This window comes from Lynx canadensis, chromosome D3 (assembly GCF_007474595.2).
Source record: "Lynx canadensis isolate LIC74 chromosome D3, mLynCan4.pri.v2, whole genome shotgun sequence".
NCBI classification, from domain to species: Eukaryota; Metazoa; Chordata; class Mammalia; order Carnivora; family Felidae; genus Lynx; species Lynx canadensis.
The window spans coordinates 70,008,706-70,033,804 of record NC_044314.2 but is presented as its reverse complement, the minus strand read 5'-3'; the positions used below and the strand labels follow the sequence as shown (position 1 = coordinate 70,033,804).

The 25,099-nt window shown below is 37.5% G+C and overlaps 1 protein-coding gene and 1 non-coding gene across 2 annotated transcripts in view; both read left to right on the top strand.

Annotated features, from left to right (window-relative positions):
* The window catches only part of LOC115528120 (tetratricopeptide repeat protein 28-like), a 452,468-nt gene that overhangs the window by 89,945 nt on the left and 337,424 nt on the right, over window positions 1-25,099 (top strand). The window lies entirely within an intron of this gene.
* Window positions 2,249-2,321, top strand: TRNAQ-CUG. Its single transcript has one exon. It is a non-coding gene; the product is annotated as a tRNA-Gln (tRNA).

The following is a 25,099-nucleotide window of genomic DNA, read 5'->3' as shown; positions in this document are numbered from 1 at the left end:
TTTTTAACTACCTTGTCTTGTTTCATGGAGTAGTGTCTTACCTGAGGATGTTTATGATAGTAATTTTGAATTTTGATTTTACAAAATGGAAACAAAAGAAAAGGAAATGAAAAAAGGAAAATGAAATAAAAATTACTAAACATTGTTAGCAAGTTTGAAAATTTTGCATCTTACTCAAAGAAAATATAGCTTCTTTATTTTTTGTAATGATCCTAATCTTCCTTACAAGCCTCTCACCCAGTTGGGTAGTGTTAGGCAAGGGAACACAGCGTTACACAGCTTGAACTTGCTCATTAATGTCACTTTCATTAGCTAATTCAGCTTCTCTTAGGTATATGCTCAGTCTTTCAGATTATTCCCACTGCTTGCCCCTGCTGTACATCAAGATGCTGTTTAAGTGCTATGGGGGTGGGTTCAGGTGATTTTGTGAAGGTGGTAGAGAGTATCTTGAAATTCTGTACTGGTCATTGGTCTTCACTGGTATCCATTGTGGGTTGCTTCTCTAATCTTGTCTTGGACTTACTTGATTGCTTAGATCCTTTGGGATTGATACTTCCAGAGCTTATGAAGCTTCTGGATCCTCTTTATATATGTAGGTCATAGGAGTCAGGAGTGTTGCCTCAAGCTCATTTATTTGCTTCTTTCCTCTGCTAAGATTCTGTTGTTCCTCCTTCCAGACCATATTGCCCCAGGAGCATCCTGCATGATGGTCTTTTCTCAGGGCTTCATGTGGGGAGCTAGGCAAAAGCCTTGTGCTATATTCGATTTTTCCCTTGTTTACATACTAGGCATAGAAGGGGTGGGCTTTCTCTTTCCTCCTAACATTTGCAAGGTCCTTTATTTCATTGCTGTTTCTTTTCTGAAGTGTAGTATGTGTCCTACCCCCTTGACTGGAGCTACAATGGCAGGTATAGGGAGAGAAATTTGCCAATAAGGGAGAATCCAAAAATATCATCCCAATTATATTAATTAATCATTTCATTATATATCAGGAAAAATTTTGTCATCTCCTTTTAACATGATTTCAGCACTACTGAACTTTTTCCATCTGTAATAGTAAATATACTTTTCCAACTCTGAATCAGTCATTCTCAGTCATGATTTGTGAGATGTAGTCTCAAAACCGAATTTGAAATTAGTAAGCAGTTAGTAAGAGCTATTTTTATATTCTTATTGCATTTCCAGAAGTTGGCTGGGATGTGCAGATTCCATTTTAGCTGCTTTTCATTTGGAAACTCTTGGATCAAATCCAGTTCTTTGAAAGATGGATTATGTGAATATATGTGTTTTAAGAATATATCAAAATGTGTAATCAAGGAATTCCTTTTGATAGTGTTACTAGCCACTCCAAATACCATATCTTATTAAATTCAACCTAAAATATCCTTTTGGTACATTTGGAGCAATTTAATTTTTTGTGGATATTTTGGTAAATTAAAATTGTTCTTAATTTTCTTTTTCTAGAGACAGAGCATAGGCCTGTATTACCCAGATATATTGTTTCTCTTGTCTTCCCAGCTGAAGTGAGTGATAGTTGTTCTCTGCTGTGGATTGTTAAATTGTCAGCCTGGAGAACTGTACTATATATGGATGATCCTCGCTGAATGTAGCAGGGATTTTCACCTTTGGTGGAGATGGGTCATATTTCTCTTTTGAGAGCCTAATGAAGGCTATTGATCACTTCCCTTCCTGTACCTTCACCCCAAAATAGTACGTCAACACATTTGTTTCCACTTTAGTGTTTTGCATTGGAATAAATATAATTTGTAGACCAGTGAGTGGTTCTCAAGATTGATAGCAGAGGTGGGGCAAGGTGAGATGAGCACAGGGAGAGAGGGATCAGAATGATTTGAAATATTTTGAAGTTTATATATGTTCTCTTATTTTCTTTGAAGTATTCTCATATTCCTTGAAGTATGACTGGCTCTTTGAAAATTCACTGCTAGAGTGAGCCACTTTATGCATTGTGTAGTGTTGTTCAGATATTTAGAGTGTTGGGTGGAAAACGTATGGAGAGACTATCTCAGACAAAAATGAAACAATTGTGTGTAAAGCATTATGGTAATATCATTTTAATGTAAGAACTGAAAACTTAGTGGTTACTTCCTTAAAAAATTAAAGTAAAACCAAATTTGGCAAATAAAAGAATTAAGTCTGAATAGACCATTAAATCTATTTTGTGGAGTACTCCTTGAAATGGCATCTTGTAAGTTCTTTGACATTAATTTGGTTTCAGCTTTAGAGCGGTGCCTGGCTGGCTCAGTTGGTAGGGCATGTGACTCTGGATCACAGGGTTGTGAGTTCAAGCCCCACATTGGGCATGGAGCTTACTGAATAAATGAGTGAGTGAATGAATGAATAAAAATAAAGACACTGCATCTGATTTCAACCTTAGAGTTTAAAAAAATTATTTCAAAAATTTTACACTTAAAGGAGGTGAAATTGACATTAAATAGAAGTAACCATTTTAAAGTAAACCATTCAGTGGGATTTAGTACATTTGAAATATTGTGCATCCACCACCTGTCTTTAGTTTTTCCAAAACATTTTCATCACCCCAAAAGGAAACTCCATACTTCGTAAGCAGTTGTTCCCCATATCTCCCTCCCCTTACCCCCTGCCAGCCACCAATATGCATCCTGATGGTGGATTTACCTATTATGTAAATTTCACATAGCTAGAATCGTACAATATGTGATCTTTTGTGTGTGGTTTCTTTCACTTAGCATAATGTGTTTGAGATTCATCTACTTTGTAGTATTTATCAGTACCACATTCCTTTTTATTCCTGGATACTATTTCATTGTGTATATATATTATAATTTGTTTATCCATTGACAGACTTTTGGGCTAGTTACACCTTTTGCTTATTGTGAATATTGGTGCTATGAACTTGTGTGTACATGCATTTGTTTGAGTGCTGTTTTCACTTTTTTTTTTTTTAAAGTAAGCTCTGTGCCCAACGTGGGGCTTGAACTGACAACCCCGAGATCAAGATCGCATGCTCCACTGACTGAGCCAGTCAGGTGTCCCTGTTTTCACTTTTTTAAGAGTATATATCTAGACGTGGAATTGCTGGGTAAAAGAAGAAAACTATCATTTCCTTTTACACTTAACACTTTTATACTACCCCTGACACCAAATGTGTGGATTCTTCACCACAAGCAATTTTCTTATTCTCTGTGGACACCAACTGGATCTCTTACAGTTTAATTCAGTTCTGACCCTAACTACCTGGAGTTGACATAGATTCCACAGTTAAGGGATCAGTCCCATGAGACTGCTCCCCCACTTCAGATATTAATTCCAAGTCCTAGGTTGTCACTTGAACTTCTGACCAAATGGCTATAAATTGGGGATTCTCACAAACCCCTCTTGGGTTTGTTAATTTGCTGGAACAGCTCAAGGAACTCAGGAAAGTGCTTTACTTACTGGCACTCATTTATTATAAAGGATACAACTCAGGAACAGCCAAATGGAAAAGCATAGGGCAAAGTCTGTGGGAAGGGGCGTGGAGCTTCCATGGCCTTTCTGAGCATGCCACTCTCCCAGCACCTCAATGTGTTTACCAACCCAGAAGCTCTCTGAACCCCTTCAGTTAAGGTTTTTTTATGGAGGTTCAATTATGTAGACATGATTGATTAAGACATTGGCCATTGGTGATTGAAGTAAGTCTTCAGCCCTTCTAGTCTCAGAAGTTGGGGGTGGAGCTGAAAGTTCCAACCTTCAACGTTTATTTATTTTTGGGACAGAGAGAGACAGAGCATGAACGGGGGAGGGGCAGAGAGAGAGGGAGACACAGAATCGGAAACAGGCTCCAGGCTCTGAGCCATCAGCCCAGAGCCTGACGCGGGGCTCGAACTCACGGACCGCGAGATCGTGACCTGGCTGAAGTCGGACGCTTAACCGACTGCGCCACCCAGGCGCCCCGAAAGTTCCAACCTTCTAATCACATGGTTGGTTCCTGTGGCAAGTGATTCCCATCCTCCAAGAGCTACCTCATTAGCACAAATTCAGATATAGATGAAAGGGGCTTATTATGAATAACAAAAGACTCTCCTCACTCCTGTCACTCAGGAAATTCCAAGAGTGCTAGGACCTCTGTGCCAGGCACTGGGGATGAGGACCAAATATGTATTCCTTATATCACAACATCACATGGGTCACGTAGTAATCCTACATGTAACTTTTAGAGAAACTGCCAAACTGTTTTCCACAGCCGTTCCACTATTTTACATTCCTACTAGCAGTTTATAAGGGCTCCAATTTCCCTACAACCTCACTTGTTATCTCCATTTTTTAAAATTATAGCTATCCTAGTGAATGTAAATTGGTACCTCCTTGTGGTTTTCATTTGGATTTCCCTAGTGACTCATGATGTTGAGCATCTTTTCATGTGCTTATTGGTCATTTGTATATCTTCTTTGCATTAATCTTTGGTTTTGATGGTAAGGATTGTTAAACACCTTGATTTACAAAGGTGTTTATAGTAGTTGCAAAGCACATCATTTCAACTCATAATTTCTTTGACAGGAATTACTTGCCTCATATCAAAGAATCCCAGAAGTTTTCAAGACTTGATTTCTATATATGTTATATTGTTTTCTCTGCCCTTTAGCATGGTCACAGCATTATTGACAGTGTCATTGGTAAGAAATGGATAATAAATATACATATCCCATTTAAGGTCTTTGAGCAAAAGAATTCTTTTAAAATATTTCTATAGATTTCTATTATTTTTTTGATTGACTCTTTTTGTTCATTAATAGGTGTTCTTTTTTTTTTTAGAGCGAGCAAGTGGGGGAGAGGGGAAGCAGGAGGGGAGAGAGAGAGAAAGAGAGAGAGAGAGAGAGAAGAGAGAGAGAGAGAGAAGTGAGAGAGAGAGAGAGAGAGAGAGAGAGAAGAGAGAGAGAGAGAGAGAGAATGAATCTTAAGCAAGCTCCATGCTCAGTGCAGAGCCCAATGCAGGTCTCAATCCCATGCCCTGGGATCATGACCTGAGCCGAAATCAAGAGTCAGACATGCAACCAACTGAGCTACCCGGTACCCCAGTATGTATTCATTTTATTTTTATTATTGAAATCTAGTTGACATATAATGTTATATTAGTTTCTTTTCTTGAAACCCCTTAACAGCCTTCCTCTGATGGAGTGATTGGCTTTAATGTCAGAGGACTTCTTTTGGGCTTTTGGTAATCTTTGACACTAAGCTTGGTGTGCTGGTTGGTCAACTATTGTTTCTCAAGCTCCAAACCTACCTTTTTATACACTGTGATCTTGGGGATGGGACTCTGCAAACTACTTTTTTTTTTTTTTTCTTTTTTGCCAGCTGCTCTCTTCTTCTAGTGCAAAGTGCTAGAAGGAGACTAGAAGTCAGGAAGTAGGAGAATTTATATGCTTATTCTCGTTTGCTTGCATTTTTCAGTGTCACTCTAACAATGATATTTACCCTGGCAGTGGCAATTGGTTTGAGTCTCTAGTTTTTACACCATCCTTGAAACCAACTTTATCTTGCCCTTTCAGAGATAAGTCTTCAAAATTAAATCTTCATGACAGTGTCCCTCAAACTCATCTTTACATGTCATAAATGTAAAATAACTTATTTTGCTCAAACACATATATTTTTACGATGTCTATAATGAAGATACAAATACAAAGTAGTTGTTCCTATGTCTGTCTTCTATGAATTCATTTTTAATTAACTTCAATAAAGGTGGCTTATTCTCTTCTGCACATATTACATGATTCATTTTCCATTACAAGTTTTTTGCCTTTATTTATTTATGAATGAGAGAGTGAGCACACGAGCGGGGGAGAAGGCAGAGGGAGAGACACAATCTTAAGCAGATTCTATGCTCAGCACAGAGCCTGATGTGGGGCTTGATCCCACGACCGTGGGATTGAGACCTGAGCCGAAATCAAGAGTTAAAACACTCAAGTGACTGAGCCACCCAAGTGTCCTGCCTCATTATTTATTTTTACTAAAAGTACTTAATTACCATGCTTACTCAGTATTCTAAAGGTGGTCTAAGCATCTATTTCACCTTTTTGTGTGAGTGTACATTTTAATGATTCATTCTGGCATTCCATAAATACTTGAGCATCCCGTATGTGCCAGATATTCTGTTCGATATTAGAAATATAATGATATACAATTCAGACATGCTCTCAAGGAATACTTTATTTTGACAGGGCATATAACTGTTGAGTAATTACAAAGCTAATACTTCCTGATAGGGAAAAAACAGGATAGTATAAGAGCACACGGCAGGGATTAAGCATGTTTCACCTAGTTGGGTGATTCAGGGACAGCATCTCTTAAGTGATAAGTCTCATTTAAGATGAGACTTAAACAATGATTAGAGGTTAGCTGGATGTGAGAGAGAGAGAGGATATGGAAGAGCATTCCAGGTTCAGCATTGAGAGAGTGGTTCCAGTTGAGACAAGACTGTATCATAGTGGGTTTTATAATTTATGTTAAACAGATTGGAGTTTATCTGAAAGCCAATGGGAAACCATTGAGGGATTTTTCCTAGCAGAGGAATAACATTATATTCATTAATTACATAGAGCATGTCAGATGCTATTCTAAGCCTGGGGATACAGAGGTAACATGGCAAAGTTCCTGCCTCCTGGAATTTGCATTCTGTTGCAGGCAACAGATGGACAAACAAATATACAGTATAATTTCAGAATCATCTTGATAAATGCTATAGAAGAAACAAAGTAAGGTAAGGAGATAGAAAATGAAGGAGAGGAAGTAATTTTAGGTGGAGTGATCAGGGAAGTTCACCCTGAGGAGATCATCCAAGAAGATTTCTCTGAGTAGACATTTGAGCAGAGACCTGAATGAAGTAAGAAAGTGAGTCCTATGAAGATCTGTGGAAAGACTTCCAGGAAGAGAAAACAGATTGTGAAAAGTATCTGGGTTGGAATGAGCTTCATATGTTGGAGGAATTACAAGAAGTTTATGAATGAGAAGACAGGTATGGAATGAGGTCAGAGAGATAGGTACAGCCCGAGTCCTTGCTTAATAGGACCCTGTAAGCCATAATAAGAAGTTGGATTATCTTTTAAATGTGAATGAAAGCAATTGCAAAGTTTTGAGGGGAGCAATGTGACTTAAGTTTTGAAAAGATCACTCTGGCTTCTCATAGAGGATAGAGTATAAAGGGGTGAGGTTAGAAGCAGGAAGTTCAGTTAGGAGGCTTGTTGCCACCATCTAGGAAGAAAATAATGATGACTTGGACCAGAGTATTAGCTGTTGAAGTGGTGAGAATAGTTGAATTTAGGATATATGTGGCAGATACAGTCAATAGGATTTGCTGAAGAATTTGAATGTGGATTGTAAGAGAAAGAGAGGATGACTGTTAGATCCTTGACCTGTGAACTGAGTGAGTGCTGAAGCTACTTCTGAGATGGGAAAGATTGAAGGAAAAGCAGACGTTTTTTGGAAGGGAGTAGTATAAAACCCAGAATATTTTTAAAAATACTGTTTAAATTTGAGATTCCTCTTAGGTATCCAAGTGGCGATGACAAGTAGGTATTTTGGCCCATGGGAGAGAATCAGTGCTCAGGCTGTAAATTTGGTGTTCATTAGCACATAGATGGTAATTGAAGTTATAATAAAACTCGATGAGATCCTTAGAAAAAAATATAAATACACACACACACACACACACACATACACACACACACACATACACATACATACACACATACAGAAGAGAGAAGACCCCTATGACACTTTGACATTTAAGATTTGGGAAGAGGTGGACAGATGAGCAAAGGAGCCTGAGGAAGAGCAGCCAATGTAGTAAGAGAAAAAACTGGAGAATATGATATCCTGGAAGTTAAGTGAAAGAGGGACTGACCTATTATGTCAAATACTGAGATATGTTCTGAAGAAAGGCCACTTTGATATAGTATGGATGGTGGACTACAGAAAGGCAACATTAGAATTGGGGAAATAGAATGTTGTTGCAGCTACACAGAAGAGAATTGACAAATAGTGCCTTAGGCTGAGACATTGGCAATAGGTATGGAGAGTTGTAGGCAAATTCAGGAGGCAGAATAAACAGACTTGATAGTTGGGTATGGGGTGAGTGTTATGGGTTTTAGGTATAATATTTGAAAAGATTGTACTTTAAAAACTAAAGTATTTAGGGGCACCTGGCTGGCTCAGTTGGCAGAGCATGTGATCCTTGATCTTACAGGTTGTGATTTGAGCCCCATGTTGGGTGTAGAGATTACTTAAAAAAAACTTGGGGTGCCTGGGTGGCTCAGTCAGTTAAGCATCTGACTTGGGCTCAGGTCATGATCTCATGGTTTGTGGGTTCAAGCCCCACATCGTGCTCTGTGCTGACAGCTCAGAGCCTGGAGCCTGTTTCAGATTCTGTGTCTCCCCCTCTCTCTGTCCCTTCCCAACTTGTGTGTGCGTTCTCTCTCTCAAAAATAAATAAACATTTAAAAAATTAAAAAATAACTTTTAAAACACAAGTATTTAAGCAAGCAAACAAAAAGCTAAAGTTATTGCAGCTGGAGTATATTTTGATACATTAGAAGCTGAGGTTTTAGTATTATTTGAACAAGTTTGGCTAAATCAAACTACAGTTGGCCCTTGAACAGCATGGGTGTTGGGGCACTGACTTCCCCCCACCAACCCTGTGCAGTTGAAAATTCATGTATAATTTTTGACTCCCCCTCGCCCCCCAACTTAACTCTAATAGTCTACTGTTGACTGGAAGTCTTACTGACAACATACGCAGTTGACTAACACATATTTTGTATGTTATATGTATTATATACTATATTCTTACAATAAGGTAAGTTAGAGAAAATGTTATTAAGAAAATTATAAGGTAGAGAAAATACATTTATAGTACTATACAGTAGTGAAAAAAATTATGTACTAAGTGGACCCATGTGTTTCAAACATGTGTTGTTCAAGGGCAGCTGTATTTAATGACAATTTAACCAATATTTTGGATTAGGGCATATCAATTAACCTTTGCAGAAAAAGTATTCCTAAGCATGTTGATTAGGTAGAGATTGCTATAGGCATTATCAACTCATGTAAACCATTTTTTAAGCAATCAATTTTGAGCAGGCCCTCTACATAGCAACTCTTTTTAGGTTCACTATGCAGTTGGAAATAAAGAAACTGAAATTCCTCAGGGAATTCTGTTATTCAGACTTGGCAGTATTTCTGACATGCTGTGTCCTCATTACATGTTAATGTCTACATTAATGACATCCACATTAATGAGGTGCTATATGATTAAAATACTGAAATATTTTTGGGTTTTGGTGATAATCTACATCTTACTATGCAAATGAACTCTAAATGATGAATTGTTTATGATCAATATTAAAATGAATCCATGGTAGTTTCTCTGGAATTGTTTGTCTGGTAAAAGGTGAATGGATAAGAAAAGGACTTGAGAACTTTCACTTCTGAAAGAATACTAGATAAGTTAGGTTAAAGGGACCTTTCGCTGCAAGCCATTGAATAATGCGTTGCTGGACTTACAGAAATTAAGGGAAATGTGACATCTTTCAAATGCAAAGCAAAACAAAACAACAAAAACAACACCCCAACTAAAAACTGTGAACTGAAACAGGAACAGTAAATGATAAACATACTTGAAATGTTAACTCTGCAAGTAAATGCCCATATCAGCACAGTGGTTAAGAGTCCAAGCTTTAGGCTGATGACAAAGTAAGAAAGCTGAATGTGAGATTCTAGCTTTAAGCCAAGTATCATAGAAGGGAGCTAAAATGAGATTGATAGAGCCCCATGGTTCCTGGCAGAAGCAAATATAAATTCTCTATGAAGGAAGATTCTTGAGTTGCCCCCGCCCCCCAGGATTCTCTCAGATTAAGATCAAGTACATATGAAGGTCATAATCAAAGATCACCAACCATGCAAGGAGACAAGTTATTGTTCAGGAGTTTGCTGAAAATACAACAGATTTAGACCTCTGAGGACTTCAGATATTGGAAGGATCAGGTGTAGAATATTAAATAACAATGCATAAAATATGTAAAGAAAAGCTTTACCAAATATGACTAGGAAAAAAACCAGTTAGAATATCTAGAAGTGAAAAATGTTGTTGGAATAAAAACTTCTTTGTGGCTTGGTTAAACAGCAAATTAGACACAGGTAAAGAGAGAACTAATGAACTGGAAGATGGATTTGAAGAAATCACAGAATGCAGCACAGAGGCAGAAAAATGGATTATATGATAGGTTAAGAGAAATGGAATAAAAAGGTATAATGTAGGTCTAATATCAGAATTCCAGAAAGTGAGACTAGAAAATGCAGGAGAGACAATATTTGAAGAGTTATTGGGTGAGAATTTTCAAGAATTGTTGACTTGAATGTACAGTTATAGGAAACACAATATATACAAAGCAGAATAAATAAAATAAATTCATACCTAAACACATAGGAGGTAAAAACTATATCTCATAGGCAGCTTCCAAGATGGTCCACAATAATTCATTCCTTCTTTTATCATTCACACTCTTATGTAGTTCTCTCCCACACTTAACAGGGCTGACCTTCATAATAAATAGGATATTGTGCAAATGAAGAAGTATGACTTCTAAAGGCTAAGTCATGGAAGAAATTGTGGCTTCTACCTTGCCCATTCTTGGATCACTCATTCTGTATGAAGCCGGCCACCATATCGTGAAGACATTCAAGCAGCCCAGGGAAAGGCTCAAATGTCAAAAAGTTGAGGCCTCCTGCCAACAATTAGCATCAATTTTGGTCAAGCCTTCAGATGATTGTGTTTTAACTGGAAATTTCTAAGATTACTATATATTGTATCAGATTTACATTGGTGAAGGGCAGGTTGTGAAATGTGAGTTAGAATGAATATTTTTACCATTTCCTTCCACTTAGGTAGCATAAATGACCAGATATCCCTACATTTCACCAGTGGCTCAGGTAGCCATAACATTCTATATTAGCAGATTATGGTTCTAATTGGCCAATAAAAATGTAGAACATCTGATCTATTTTAAGTGAAGTGACTACTGAATACACCCAGGGTTGTCCTTTGAAATAACTCAAAATAACTTCATTGGGATTGTTCCACTAGTTTTTTATTTTTATTTTTTTAGTGCTGGGAGTGGTAGGTAAACTTCTGTCAAGATTCATCAAATGCTTTGCTGAAGTGCAAGTCCATTAAATCATTCCATTGATGTTATTCTACAATAAAATAGAACTTATGGAACATGAATACCTTTTAATGTTTCATTCTTCTCTTTTTATAGTTTTATATAGAGCAAAATAATTTTAGAGACCATTTTTTATGTTAGCTTTGCCACCATGCAAAGGGGAAAGGTGAACTCCTGATAGAAGCAGGGCATGGAAGCTTGATTAATCATTAGCAATGTTGGTTACAGGGAAAAGTTGTTGCAGTTACAGCTGATTCCTGGACACTAAGTTATTTGAATAGATGTGTAGAAATCATGTGATTGATGAAATGACTAAAACCGTCTTGTCTTTAAAAAATTATAGCTTGAATAAGGAATAATGAAACCATACTAATGTAGATAAACCTTACTGACATTTTACACTTTTGAGGGGAAATGAGGTTTTAAGCTGCTTTGACTAAAATTTCAAAATGAATTATAGTCACAATTCTGGCATTATGACTCTCTGGCCCTAAGAAATTCTTTAAAAGAATTTACTGTCTGCTCCTGTAAAATGTCAATAATATCATTTACCTCATTTTTTTTTTCAGGAATATAGTGAAGAGTCACTCTTTATAAATGGAAAAATGTTATCTGTTAAATTGTTGTATCTCATCACTACAAAATATCATTTCACTGAACAACTATACAGAAGATGGTTATCCTTGATCTTAAGAATTTATCACAATTCTCAATGCACTAAAATTTTTGGGAAATTAAAGTGCAGATCTTATTTGTGAGAAGAAGTAACTTTAAAACTTCAGCCTGGGGCGCCTGGGTGGCGCAGTCGGTTAAGCGTCCGACTTCAGCCAGGTCACGATCTCACGGTCCGTGAGTTCGAGCCCCGCGTCGGGCTCTGGGCTGATGGCTCAGAGCCTGGAGCCTGTTTCTGATTCTGTGTCTCCCTCTCTCTCTGACCCTCCCCCGTTCATGCTCTGTCTCTCTCTGTCCCAAAAATAAATAAACGTTGAAAAAAAAAATTAAAAAAAAAAACAAAAAACTTCAGCTTATGAAATATAGAAATGTGGCGATTTGGTGTATGATATAATTATGTTGTGTTTTATAAAACTAGTGATCTCTGATCTTTAGATTGAGTAAAAAGGTTAAAGGCCATGATTTCTACAGTTATTTTTCTCTTCCTGTTAGCAAATAAAGCACAGTTTTTGTTTTACAGATTTGTCAAATGTAATAGGCATATAACACAGCTCTTCATTTGAACAGGTATCTGAACTATAAGATACAGTTGTGTATTTTTAGATTTAGTGATGTTCTTGTTCATCACTAAACAGATATTTGGCAAATATTTGATGACTTATTAACATACTAGGCACTGTGATGAAGACAAAAGAATTAAGATACACTTGAAAATAAGAAGGGTAGACTCTAAATCCTTGGAGAATAGGGCTGTTTGTTTTTATTTTTGTCTTCCTGGTACCTAGCAGAGGGCCCAACAACAGTAAACATTTACTGAAGGGTAGTTGAATGAATGGGAAGGACTTGGTGGTTGCCCTCAGGAAATTTAGAGCCCTCAGGTATCATAAGATGCAGAAAACCAGACTGAACAATAGACAATAATCAATAATTATGTGCTAAATAATTAGAATTTAGAGGCATTACCATTTGGAGGAAACATTAAAACAATTTTCAAACATGATATTTGGAGTGCTAATTATCAGAATTTATAGTTGAAAGGTCAGTTGAAGTGTTCTTGAAGAAAGTGGGACTTAAATCTTAAAGGATTGTTAGGAATTGGATGTGAATATGGGCAGCATTATAGGTGAGGAGAACATCATGGCTGATAGGGAAATGAGAAAAGACGTTTATGGGCCTATAAAAAAATAACCTATTGGAAAACATCAAACTGTAATAAGGTGGTATTGGTAAGTGGTGTTTTGAGCAAAGAATTTAGATTCCGAATTGTAGTTTTGCCATTTACAGTCAAAACTGATCTGCTCTTAGCTATATCCGTCTGCCAGTAGCCTGCCTCACCCACAGCCTCTCAGCTAGTTGGTTAGATGGTTCCATAGTGGTATAGGCGGCAAGATATGGTACCGTCAGTATCAGTAAAGCTGCCCACTGTGAAAACTGGCAAGCCAGCATCACTTCAAGATTTATGACTAATATTTCATGATGACTTAAAAAAATATAACTTTAAATGGTGTGGGATAGGCTGAGCTTGCCTGATTATTCAGAGGTTACCACTGTGGTATGATATCAGACTTTAAGGTCTCTTTGCTCACCACACACCCTATTTCCTCGACACCTTGAGGTGCCAGAATCAGTTGATTATTTTCTTCGCCCACCAATAAAACACATATCTTTGGAGAAGGGGCCATGCTTAGCTTACAGTGAATTTATTTTTCAGTCTTTTCCCAAGATTAGTATTTAATAGAAAGGTGGTAGAAAGAATATAAACTCTTTGAATGCTGGTGAAGTATGAAAAATAGTAAGGGAGCACCACAAGGTAAAGGACAAATGGCAGAAAAGAGGCTTGAAGAACCAATGACAGATTTTCTCCCCATTACAGTTTTTTATTTTATTTTACATTTTAAAAGTTTATTTATTTATTTTTGGGAGTGAGAGAGACAGAGCATGTGAGCAGGGGAAGGGCAGAGAAGGAAAGAGAGAAAATCCCAGGCAGCCTTCATGCTGACAGTGCGCAGGTCTCAAACTCACGAGCCGCGAGATCATGGTCTGAGCTGAAGCCAAGAGTTGGACACTTAACCGATTGAGCCATCCAGGTGCCCCATATCCACATTTCGTTTTTTAATTAATTAATTATTTATTAATGTCTACTTATTTTTGAGAGAGAGAGAGAGAGAGTGCAAGCGGGGAAGGGGCAGACAGAAAGGGAGACACAGAATCCAGAGCAGGCTCCAGGCTCTGAGCTGTCAGCACAGAGCCCAGTGTGGGCTCAAACCTACAACCCATGAGATCATGACCTGAGCCGAAGTCAGACGCTTAATCTATTGATGCTTAACCAGGTGCCACCACGTTACGGTTTTTTAAAAAATGTTTCTTTCTTTATTTTGAGAGAGAGTGAGTGTGCTCGTAAGTGTGCACAGGTGAGCAGGGGAGGGGCAGAGAGAGAGAGAGAGAGAGAGAGGAAGAGAGAGAATCCCAAGCACAGTGCAGAGCCCAGTGCATGGCTCGATATCACAAACCATAAGATCTTGACTGGAATGGGGAGCAAGAGTCGGTGACTGAGCCGACTGAGTCGGTGACTGACTGAGCCACCTAGTCACCCCTCACATTGCAGTTTTGCTCAGAGCTTCACCTGGAGAGAATTATAGGTTAGTATAATGTTATCATGGGTCTTTGTAGTGTAACAGTCAGGATTGAATTTAGTTATTGGATGGAACTGTACAAAATAGACTGGTAATGAGAAGAACTGAGTTCTCTCTCTACCCTTGCCTGTTAATTAGTTATATGCTTTTTTAATAAGATTGTTCATTTTCCTTATTGCAGAAACCAGATTATGAGAACCCAGTGAAGTAATCTTTGAGTTTTCTTTCAGTTCTAAAATTTATGAATTTCTGTGGGCAATAGAACAATATAGCTGGGAATGAAATTCATATATATATATATATATATATATATATATATATATATATATATAATAAAATACCTAACAATTCCAATATGGTTAAAAATACTCAATTGGGGGATATGTTTATGTTCCTAACAGAATGAAGCTAACAATTGTTCACAAGGTATATACTTTCACTTTTATGAGCCAGAAGTATCTTTTTGTTGTACTGCTCAGTTCTTGATTAGCTTTATTATATTTATATTTTTATTATATATTATATTTAAAAGTAATACAGTTTGTATGAGCTGTCCAAGTGCAAGCATTGTTGATTGATTTTAGCCTCTCAATATTTATTGATCTAGTACAAGAAGAGTTAGTCTGAACTATCTATCCAAATTCTGAACATTAGGATATAGTAACAGTTTAATACTAAATACACCTTGTAACAGATACCTACTTATCAGATTACTCTATTTTGGTAGAGCCTCCAGAATGTTGGTCCATGGTAGAATAGATGTGGGATGCCCAGTCTAGCTTTAGATGCCTCTGGTCGGATCTCTAGGAAGGTATTTTGGATGGAGATTGATAACTGAAAGCACAAAACCAAGTTTACTAATTTTTTGTATTGGAGTCCGCCTGTGCCCTGTCCCAGAACAGAGTTGAATCCTCAGGCTTGCTTTAGGGACTATGTTATCCTTCCAAGATGATTGGGGACTAGGCTAGATCCCTTATGGTGACCATAAATTGTACTCCTCTCCCTTGGTATAAGTCAGTGTCAAAGACGTGGTTGTTGAGGTGGGGGAAGAAAATCAAATGTCACTTGATAGAGCTTTTGTCCTTTGTTAGACAACATTTAATAATAATAAAAAGACTGGCTCATTAGAATTATGTAACATAAAATAATTTAAAAGAGAGCAGCAGTGTTGGGTGATTAGAAAGAAATTAGAGAGCTACAGTTTTCATACATAGTATTCTATTTTTTAAAAAATTTTTTATGTTTTATTTATGTTTACATATGTTTACATATGTTTTTTTATGTAATAAATTATGTTTTATTTATTTTTGAGACAGAGAGAGACAGAGCATGAGTAGGGGAGGGGCAGAGAGAGAGGGAGACACAGAATCGGAAGCAGGCTCCAGGCTCCGAGCTGTCAGCACAGAGCCCGATGCGGGGCTCGAACTCACAGATTGTAAGATCATGACCTGAGCCGAAGTCGGACGCTTAACTGACTGAGCCACCCAGGCGCCCCATACATAGTATTCTTGATGGAGTGATTGTAGTGGGTAAAAAAACTATAAAGATGTCTTCACTTTAAACATTGGCTAAAGATTAAGTAATTTTAACTATCCATTGTTAAAACACATATCTTTTTTTTTTTTTTTTCAACGTTTATTTATTTTTGGGACAGAGAGAGACAGAGCATGAACGGGGGAGGGGCAGAGAGAGAGGGAGACACAGAATCGGAAACAGGCTCCAGGCTCTGAGCCATCAGCCCAGAGCCCGACGCGGGGCTCGAACCCGTGGACCGCGAGACCGTGACCTGGCTGAAGTTGGACGCTTAACCGACTGCGCCACCCAGGCGCCCCTAAAACACATATCTTTAGACAATGGTCCTTGTTAAGCTAACTATGAATGATTTTTCTTAATCTTTCCCTAAGAACAGGATTTAGTAGGAGAGATGGGTAGAAAGAACATAAACTCTGGTTTTGCACAGTTTAATTTTCTTTTTTTTTTTTTTTGGCTATTGAGAATTAAGTGATACGTGTCTCTAGAATTATCTTATTATACTCTTTTTACATTTATTTATTTTTGAGAAACAGAGTGAGACAAAGCGTGAGTGAGGGAGGGGCAGAGAGTGAAGGAGACACAGAATCTGAAGCAGGCTCTAGGCTCTAAGCAAGCTGTCAGCACAGAGCCTGATGCAGGGCTCCAACCCACAAACTGTGAGATCATGACCTGAGGCCGAAGTCAGACGCTCAACTGACTGAGCCACTCAGGTGCCCCAAGAATTATCTTATTATACTCTTTAAAAAAAGTAATCTCCACACCCAACATAGGGCTCGAACTCAAGACCCTGAGATCAAGAGTCACATGTTCTTCTGACTGAGACAGCTAGATGCCCCTTATTCTATTTTTCTTTAACATGCCACAGCCTTAAAATGACCTTAAGAATATTGCATTATATCGTAAGAGTCTGACTGTGGAAGGAATCCAGACATATTACAGTGAGTAAATTTTTCATGACTACAGCCCATAGATGTTAAATAAAAAATGATAGCTTCTTGGATTTGATTGCAGTATAAAGTTGTGACTTAGAATACTAGATTCATAGACTAGAGGTGGAAAGACAACAGACAGGACACTTAGTATGAGAGGCAGGAAGTATTTTGCATACTTTATAAGACAGATGAGAATCTTGAGTGGAGTTTTACATCATTTATTAATGGTAGAACCACTTAGTTGAAATAAATTAAGTGTAGAGGCTTCTACTATTTCTCCTTCATTTATTCAGCTGGTATATAGGAGGATGATGGTGATTAAATGAATCTTTGGCTGCATTTGTGCTGGGAAAAATTTATTTGGCAGTCCCAGTCACCGGACAGCACAGCCATAGAAGGTTGTAGCATAACTGAAACACACACACACACACACACACACACACACACACACACGGGGTGGGGGGGAGGGGGAGAAAATGCCCGTCCCCAGATAAGTGCCAAAGTGTGTGTACCATTTTATATTCCCACTAGCAATGTAGAGTTCCAGTTGCTTGACATACTTGTCAACACCTGGTGTGCTCAGTCTTTTTAATTTTAGCTATTTGGATGCATGTATTATGATACTTCATTGTGGTTGTCCTGTGTTTTAGCCTGATTCCTAACGTTTGGCACTTTTTCATGTGCTTACTGACCATTCAAATATCTTTTATAAAGTGTCTTTTCAGTTTGTGTGTTTTTAAAAAAAGTTTAAATTTATTTTAGAAAGAGATTGGAAGAGAGAGAGTGTGTGCGTGTGTGGAGGGGAAAGGGCAGAGGGAGAGAGAGAGTGGATCTTAAGCAGGCCTCACGCTCAGCACAGAGCCCAATGCGGGGCTTGATCCCATGACCCTGGGATTATGACCTGAGCTGAAATCATGAATTGGACTCTCAACAGACTAAGCTACCTAGGTGCCCTAGTTTGTGTTTTTAATGGGTTGTTTATAGTTTATACTATTGGTTAGTAGGAATTCTCAATATTTTCTGGAATCTTTTCTTGGATATATATTGTGAATATTTATTCCTGGTCTGAAACTTACTTTTTCATTTTTTTAATTGAGATATAATTGACATACATAACACTAATTATGTTAGTTGTTAGATGTACAATATAATGATCTGACCACAACAACTCTAGTTAACATCCATCACCACATAGAGCTACAGAATCTTTTCCTTATGATGAGAGCTTTTAAGATTACTCTTATAGCAACTTTCAAATATACAATTCAGTATTATTAGCTATAGTCACCATGCTGTGCATTATATCTCCATGACTTACTTATTTTATAACTGATGTTTGTGCCTTTTAACCACCTTCACTCATTTTGCCCCTGACCCCCTCCATTCTCTGCCTCTGGCAACCATCATTTTGTTCTCTGTATCTATGAGTTTTTTTTAGATTCCGCACGTAAGTGAGATCATAAGTGTTTGTCTTTCTCTGTCTGAATTATTTCACTTAGCATAGTGCCCTCAAGGTCCATCCATGTTGTTGCAAATGGTAAGATTTCATTCCTTTTTGGGGCGCCTGGGTGGCACAGTCGGTTAAGCGTCCGACTTCAGCCAGGTCACGATCTCGCGGTCCGGGAGTTCGAGCCCTGCGTCAGGCACTGGGCTGATGGCTCAGAGCCTGGAGCCTGTTTCCGATTCTGTGTCTCCCTCTCTCTCTGCCCCTCCCCCGTTCATGCTCTGTCTCTCTCTGTCCCAAAAATAAATAAACGTTGAAAAAAAAATTTTAAAAAAGATTTCATTCCTTTTTGTAGCTGAATATTATTCCATTGTATATATATACTGCATTTTCTTTGTCCATTCATCCATTGATAGACACTTAGGTTGCTTCCATGTCTTGGCTATTGCATAATCCTGCAGTAAACATGGGTGTACATATATCTTTCAAGTTAATGTTTTCATTTCCTTCACTGAGGAACCTTCATACTGTTTTCCATATACCAATTTACATTTCCATCATCTGTGTACAAAGATTCCTCTTTTTCCACATCCTTGCCAAGTTTTCTCTTGTCTTTTTGATAATAGACATTCTAACAGGTGGTGAGGTGATATTTCATTGTGATTTTGACTTGCATTTTCTGATGATTAGGGATGTTGACTACATTTTCATGTACCTGTTTGTCATCTGTATGGGGAAATGTCTATTTAGGTCCTCTGTCATTTTTTAATTGGATTTTTTAACATATTTTAGATATTAACCCCTTGTCAGATACATAATTTGCAAATATTTTCTCCCATTTGGTGGGTTGCCTTTTAATTTTGTTGATTGTTTCCTTTGCTGTGTAGCTTTTTAGTTTGATACAATCCCACTTGTTTTATTTTTGCTGTTGTTGTCTTTGCTTTTGGTGTCAAATTCAAAAATTCCTCACCAAGACTAGTGTCAGGAAGCTTATTTCCTATGTTTTCTTCTAGGGGTTTTACGGTTTCAGGTCTTCTTTTCTTCTTCTTCTTCTTTTTTAAAGTTTATTTATTTTTGAGAGACAGTGAGAGAGCACAGAAAGGGCAGAGAGAGAGAGAGAGAGAGGGAGAGAGTGAAACCCAACCAGGCTCTGCACTGTCAGCATAGAGCTCGATGCAGAGCTTGAACCCACGAGCTGTGAGATCATGACCTGAGCTGAAATCAGGAGTCAGACACTTAACTGATTGAGACACCCAGGTGCCCTTCAGGCCTTATTTTCAAGCATTTATTTCGAGTTGATTTTTGTATTTCATTCTTTTGCATGTGTGACTGTCCAGTTTTCCCAACATCATTTATTGAAGAAACTGTTCTTTCCCCATCATATGGTCTTGGCTTCTTTGTTGTAAGTTGTATGTGGATGTGACCATGTATGTGTGCGTTTATTTCTAGGCTCTTTATTCTGTTCCATTGACCTATGTGTCTGTTTTTATACCAAAACCATACTGTTTTGATTACTTTAGCTTTTCAATATACTGTGAAATCAGGAAGCATGATACCTCTAGCTCTGTTCTTCTTTCTCAAGATTCCTTGGTTATTTGGGGTCTTTGGTGGTTCCATATCAATTTTAGGATTGTTTGTTCTATTCCTGTGAAAAATGCCATTGGAATTTCGATAGGGATTGCATTGAATCTGTAGATTGCTTTAACAGTATTCTTCCAATCCATGAATATGGAATATCTTTCCATTTGCTTGTGTTATCTTCAGTGTTACTTTTTAATTTTCTTAACAGTTTATAGAAGAAAAATTTTATCATTTTGGCAAGATCTAATATATCAACATTTTCTTTTATGGAGTATGCTTTATGTGTACTGTCCATAAAACCTTTTCCCACCCCAAAGATTTTCTCATACGTTTTCTTCTGTAAGTGTCATGTTTTTCACTTTTACATTTAAGTCTATACCTGCCTCAGGTTAATTTTTGTGTATGGCACAAGGTAATATTGACATTCATTTAATTCCCCATCGATCCTTTGACACCTTTGTCAGCAGTCAGTTGACCATATACATAAGGTCTATATCTGAATTTTCTACCATGTTCTACTGATACATCTATCCTTTTTAAAAAAGGTATTTATTTTTGAGAGAGAGCTTGCAAAAGTGGGGGGAGGGGCAGAGAGAAAGAGGAGAGAGAGAATCCCAAGCTAAGAGCATAGAGCCTGACACAGTTTATTTCATAAACTGTGAGATCATGACCTGTGTTGAAATCAAGAGTCTGACGCTTAACCTATAGAGCCACCCAAGCGTCCCTATATTGTATCGATCCTTGCGCAAATACCACAGTTTGGATTACTGTAAGTTTATAATATGCCTTGAAATCAGGTAGAGTAAGCCCTCCAACTTTGTTGTCTTCCACAATTGCTCTAGCTAGCCTAGGGTCTTTGCATTTCCACATAAAATTTAAAATCAGCTTACCACTTTTACAAAAAAAGTTTATTGTAGTTTTTATTGTGATTGCATTGAATCTATAATGTGGATACCAAATGACATCTTAAGAATATTGAGTCTTTTAATCCAGAAATTTGGTATAGCTCTCTACTTCATTTTATTTAATTTCTCTCAGGAGTGTAATTTTTCTTATATATGTTTTGTTAAATTTATCTTTAACTGTTCAATGTTTTTGGATGATGTAAATGATATTGTCTAAAAGTATTTTTATTTGAAATTAGGAATTGAAATTTCAAATAGCAATTGTCTGTTGCTAGTATAGGAAATACAGTTGACTTTTATTTATTGACCTTCTATCCTTTGACCTTTCTAAATTCACTTATTTAAGGTTTTTGTTTATTTGTAGATTCCTTAGGCTTTTTGTTGCCTTATTGCACTGGCCAGAATCTGCAGTTCATTGTTTAAGAGAGGTGGTGATAATGTATATCCCCATCTTAGGGAGAAAATACAGTCATTCATATCCAATATGATGTTAGCTGTAGATTTTCTTTTTTTTAAAAAAAGTTTATTTATTTTGAGAGGGAGGGAGACAGAGAGAGAGAAAGAGAGAGAGCATGTGCAAGTGAGCACAGAAGGAGCAGAGAGAAAGGGAGAGAGAGAATCCCAAGCAGGCTCTGAACTGTCAGTACAGAAGCCACAATGCAGGGCTCAAACTCACAAACCATGAGATCATGACCTGAGCTGAGACCAAGAGTCAGATGCTTAACCGACTGAGCTACCCAGGCACCCCAGTTATAGATTTTTTTGTAGAAGCTCATATCATATTGAGAAAATTCCCTTGTAGTTATTTGTTGAAGGTTTTTAAAAAAAGTTATAAATGGATCTTGAATGCTATCATTTGTTTTTTTACATCTGTTGAATTGATCACATGTTTCTCTTTTTTAATCTAATATGGCAGAATTACGTAATGAATTACATTAATTCATTTTCATATGTTAAACCGATCAGGTGGGATGTGTTTTAGGAATGCAAGATTTGTTTAACATTTGAAAATAAATCTCACTTGGTCATGGTGTATTACTGTTTTTTTATATACTATTAAATTTGATTTCCTAAAATTTTGTTCAGAATTTTTCATCTTTATGAGAGATATTGGTTTGTAGTTTTCTTGTAATATTTTTGTCTGCTTCCAGTATCAGTGTAATGTTGGCTTTATCAGCAGTGTGAAAGTGTTTTATCTGTCTATCTTTCCTGAAAATGTTTGCACAGAATTGGCATTTCCCTATTTATGTATTGATAGAATTAACCAGTAAAGTTTCTGGGCCTGGAGCTTTCTTCATGGGATGGCTTTTAGATTATAAATTCAACTGTCTTACTAGATATAGGGCTTTTCAGATTTTCTGTTTTTTGAACCAGTTCTGGTAATCATGTTTCTCAAAATGAAATTTGTCCTTTTCCTTTAAGATTTTTAACTTATTGGCGTAATACTGTTCATAGTATTCCTGTAATAGCCTTTTAATGTCTATAAAATCTATAGTAATATCCCCTTTGCCATTCCTGATATTGGTAATTTATGCCTTCTCTCTTTTTTTTTCTTAATGACTAACTAGCATTTTAACACTTTTATTAATTTTTCAGAAAACAGCTTTGGTGCAATTGATTGTCTTTATATATTTAAAAAATTTTATTGATATTTGTTCTCTTTTAAGTTTATGTATTTATTTTGAGAGAGCATGAGTAGGGGAGGGAGAGAGAGAGAGAATCCTAAGCCGACTCCACACCATCAGCATAGAGCCTTACATGGAACTCGATCTCACCGATGTGGGGCTCCAACTCATGAATTGTGAGATTGTGAGTTGAGCCAAAATCAAGAGTTAGATGCTTTCTTTCTTTTTTTTTTTTAAGAGTTGGAGGGGCGCCTGGGTGGCGCAGTCGGTTAAGCGTCCGACTTCAGCCAGGTCACGATCTCGCGGTCCGTGAGTTCGAGCCCCGCGTCAGGCTCTGTGCTGACGGCTCAGAGCCTGGAGCCTGTTTCCGATTCTGTGTCTCCCTCTCTCTCTGCCCCTCCCCCGTTCATGCTCTGTCTCTCTCTGTCCCAAAAATAAATAAACGTTGAAAAAAAAAAAAAATTAAGAGTTGGATGCTTACCCGACTGAGCCACCCAGGCACCATGATAGTTGTTCTTATTTTTATTATTCCTTCATTCTTATTTTGAGTTTGCTTTGCTCTTACTCTTCTTTCATTGATTTTGGACTTGACTTCTCTACTGTAACCACTTGAAGATATGTTTCCCTCCAAGCACTGCTCTAGGTGTATTCTACAAATTTTTAAATGTTGTGTGATTATTTTCAACCACTTCAAAAATATTTCTGTCCCTTGACCCTGAAGAGTGTTTTAATTAAAATTGCAGGATTTCTGTGATAGCTTTTTGTTATTGATGTCTAATGTAATATTTTTAATAAATTTATTTATTTTTATGGGAAGCCTGGGTGGCTCAGTAGGTTGGGCATCTGACTTTAGCTCAGGTCATGATCTCATGGTTTGTGGGTTTGAGCCCTGCACTGAGCTGACAGTTTGGCCAGGAGCCTGCTTCGTTTCTCTGTCTCCCTCTCTCTCTCTGCCCCTCCCCATCCTGTGCTCGCTTGCGCTCTCTCTCAAAAATAAATAAATATTTAAAAATAAATAAATAAGACATTTTATTGTTTTAATAAATTTTGTTTTGAGCATATAGTTTGGGGCATTTAGTACATTCACATTTCTGTGGAACCCTCACCACCATCAACTCCGCAAGATTTTTCCATCTTGCAAAATAGAAACTTTGTATCCATTAAATAATAATTCCCATTCCAGAATGTATATTCTGTTTATATATAATATTTAAAAATGTAGTTTTAAACACTTGAACGTAGTTATAGTATTGTTTTAAATTTCATTGTCTGCTAATTTTATAATTTCTGTCATTTTGGGTTATGTTTATTGATTGTTTTTTTTCCTGGTTATGTTTCACATTCTCCTTACTTTTTAACATTTCTGACATTTTTTTTTTGTTTTTCTTTATTTTTCTTTATTTTATTATTTTTTTATTTGTCAATATATGAAGTTTATTGTCAAATTGGTTTCCATTCAACACCCACTGCTCATCCCAAAAGGTGCCCTCCTCAATACCCATCACCCACCCTCCCCTCCCTCCCACCCCCCATCAACCCTCAGTTTGTTCTCAGTTTTTAAGAGTCTCTTATGCTTTGGCTCTCTTCCACTCTAACCTCTTTTTTTTTTTTCCTTTCCCTCCCCCATGGGTTTCCGTTAAGTTTCTCAGGATCCACATAAGAGTGAAACCATATGGTATCTGTCTTTCTCTGTATGGCTTATTTCACTTAGCATCACACTCTCCAGTTCCATCCACGTTGCTACAAAGGGCCATATTTCATTCTTTCTCATTGCCACGTAGTACTCCATTGTGTACATAAACCACAATTTCTTTATCCATTCATCAGTTGATGGACATTTAGGCTCTTTCCATAATTTGGCTATTGTTGAGAGTGCTGCTATAAACATTGGGGTACAAGTGCCCCTATGCATCAGTACTCCTGTATCCCTTGGGTAAATTCCTAGCAGTGCTATTGCTGGGTCATAGGGTAGGTCTATTTTTAATTGTCTGAGGAACCTCCACACTGCTTTCCAGAGCGGCTGCACCAATTTGCATTCCCACCAACAGTGCAAGAGGGTTCCCGTTTCTCCACATCCTCTCCAGCATCTATGGTCTCCTGATTTGTTCATTTTCATTTCTGACATTTTTGATTGGATTATGGGCATTGGTAATGTTTTCCTTTGTGTGTTTGGATTTTGTTGTCTTCCTTTAAAAAGTGTTTGGCTGTGTTCTAGTAGGTAGTTATTTACAGATCTGTGTAGCTTCCTCCTCTTTGGGAGTCCGCTTTTCACCTTCAACTGCTTTAGTCTTGAACCTTGACCTCTGACTCCTACTCAGCCAGACCTTTGTGCCTTGTTTTGGATTTCTCTCTGTGCTCCAGAATATTCCTAAGAGGCAGAAGGTCCTAAAAGGCAGAAAGTAGGGCCCACCATAGGGCTTGTCTCAGTTGTTCCCCTTCTTTCAGGCATCACAGTTTTGTGTTGCCTGTTGTTCAGTGCCTAAAAACAGTTGGTTCACATATTTTGTTCAGTTTTCTAGTTGTGGCAGAGCATAAATGTGGTCTCTATTGCCTTATTGTGGCTGGAAGTCACCACTGGTTTTAAT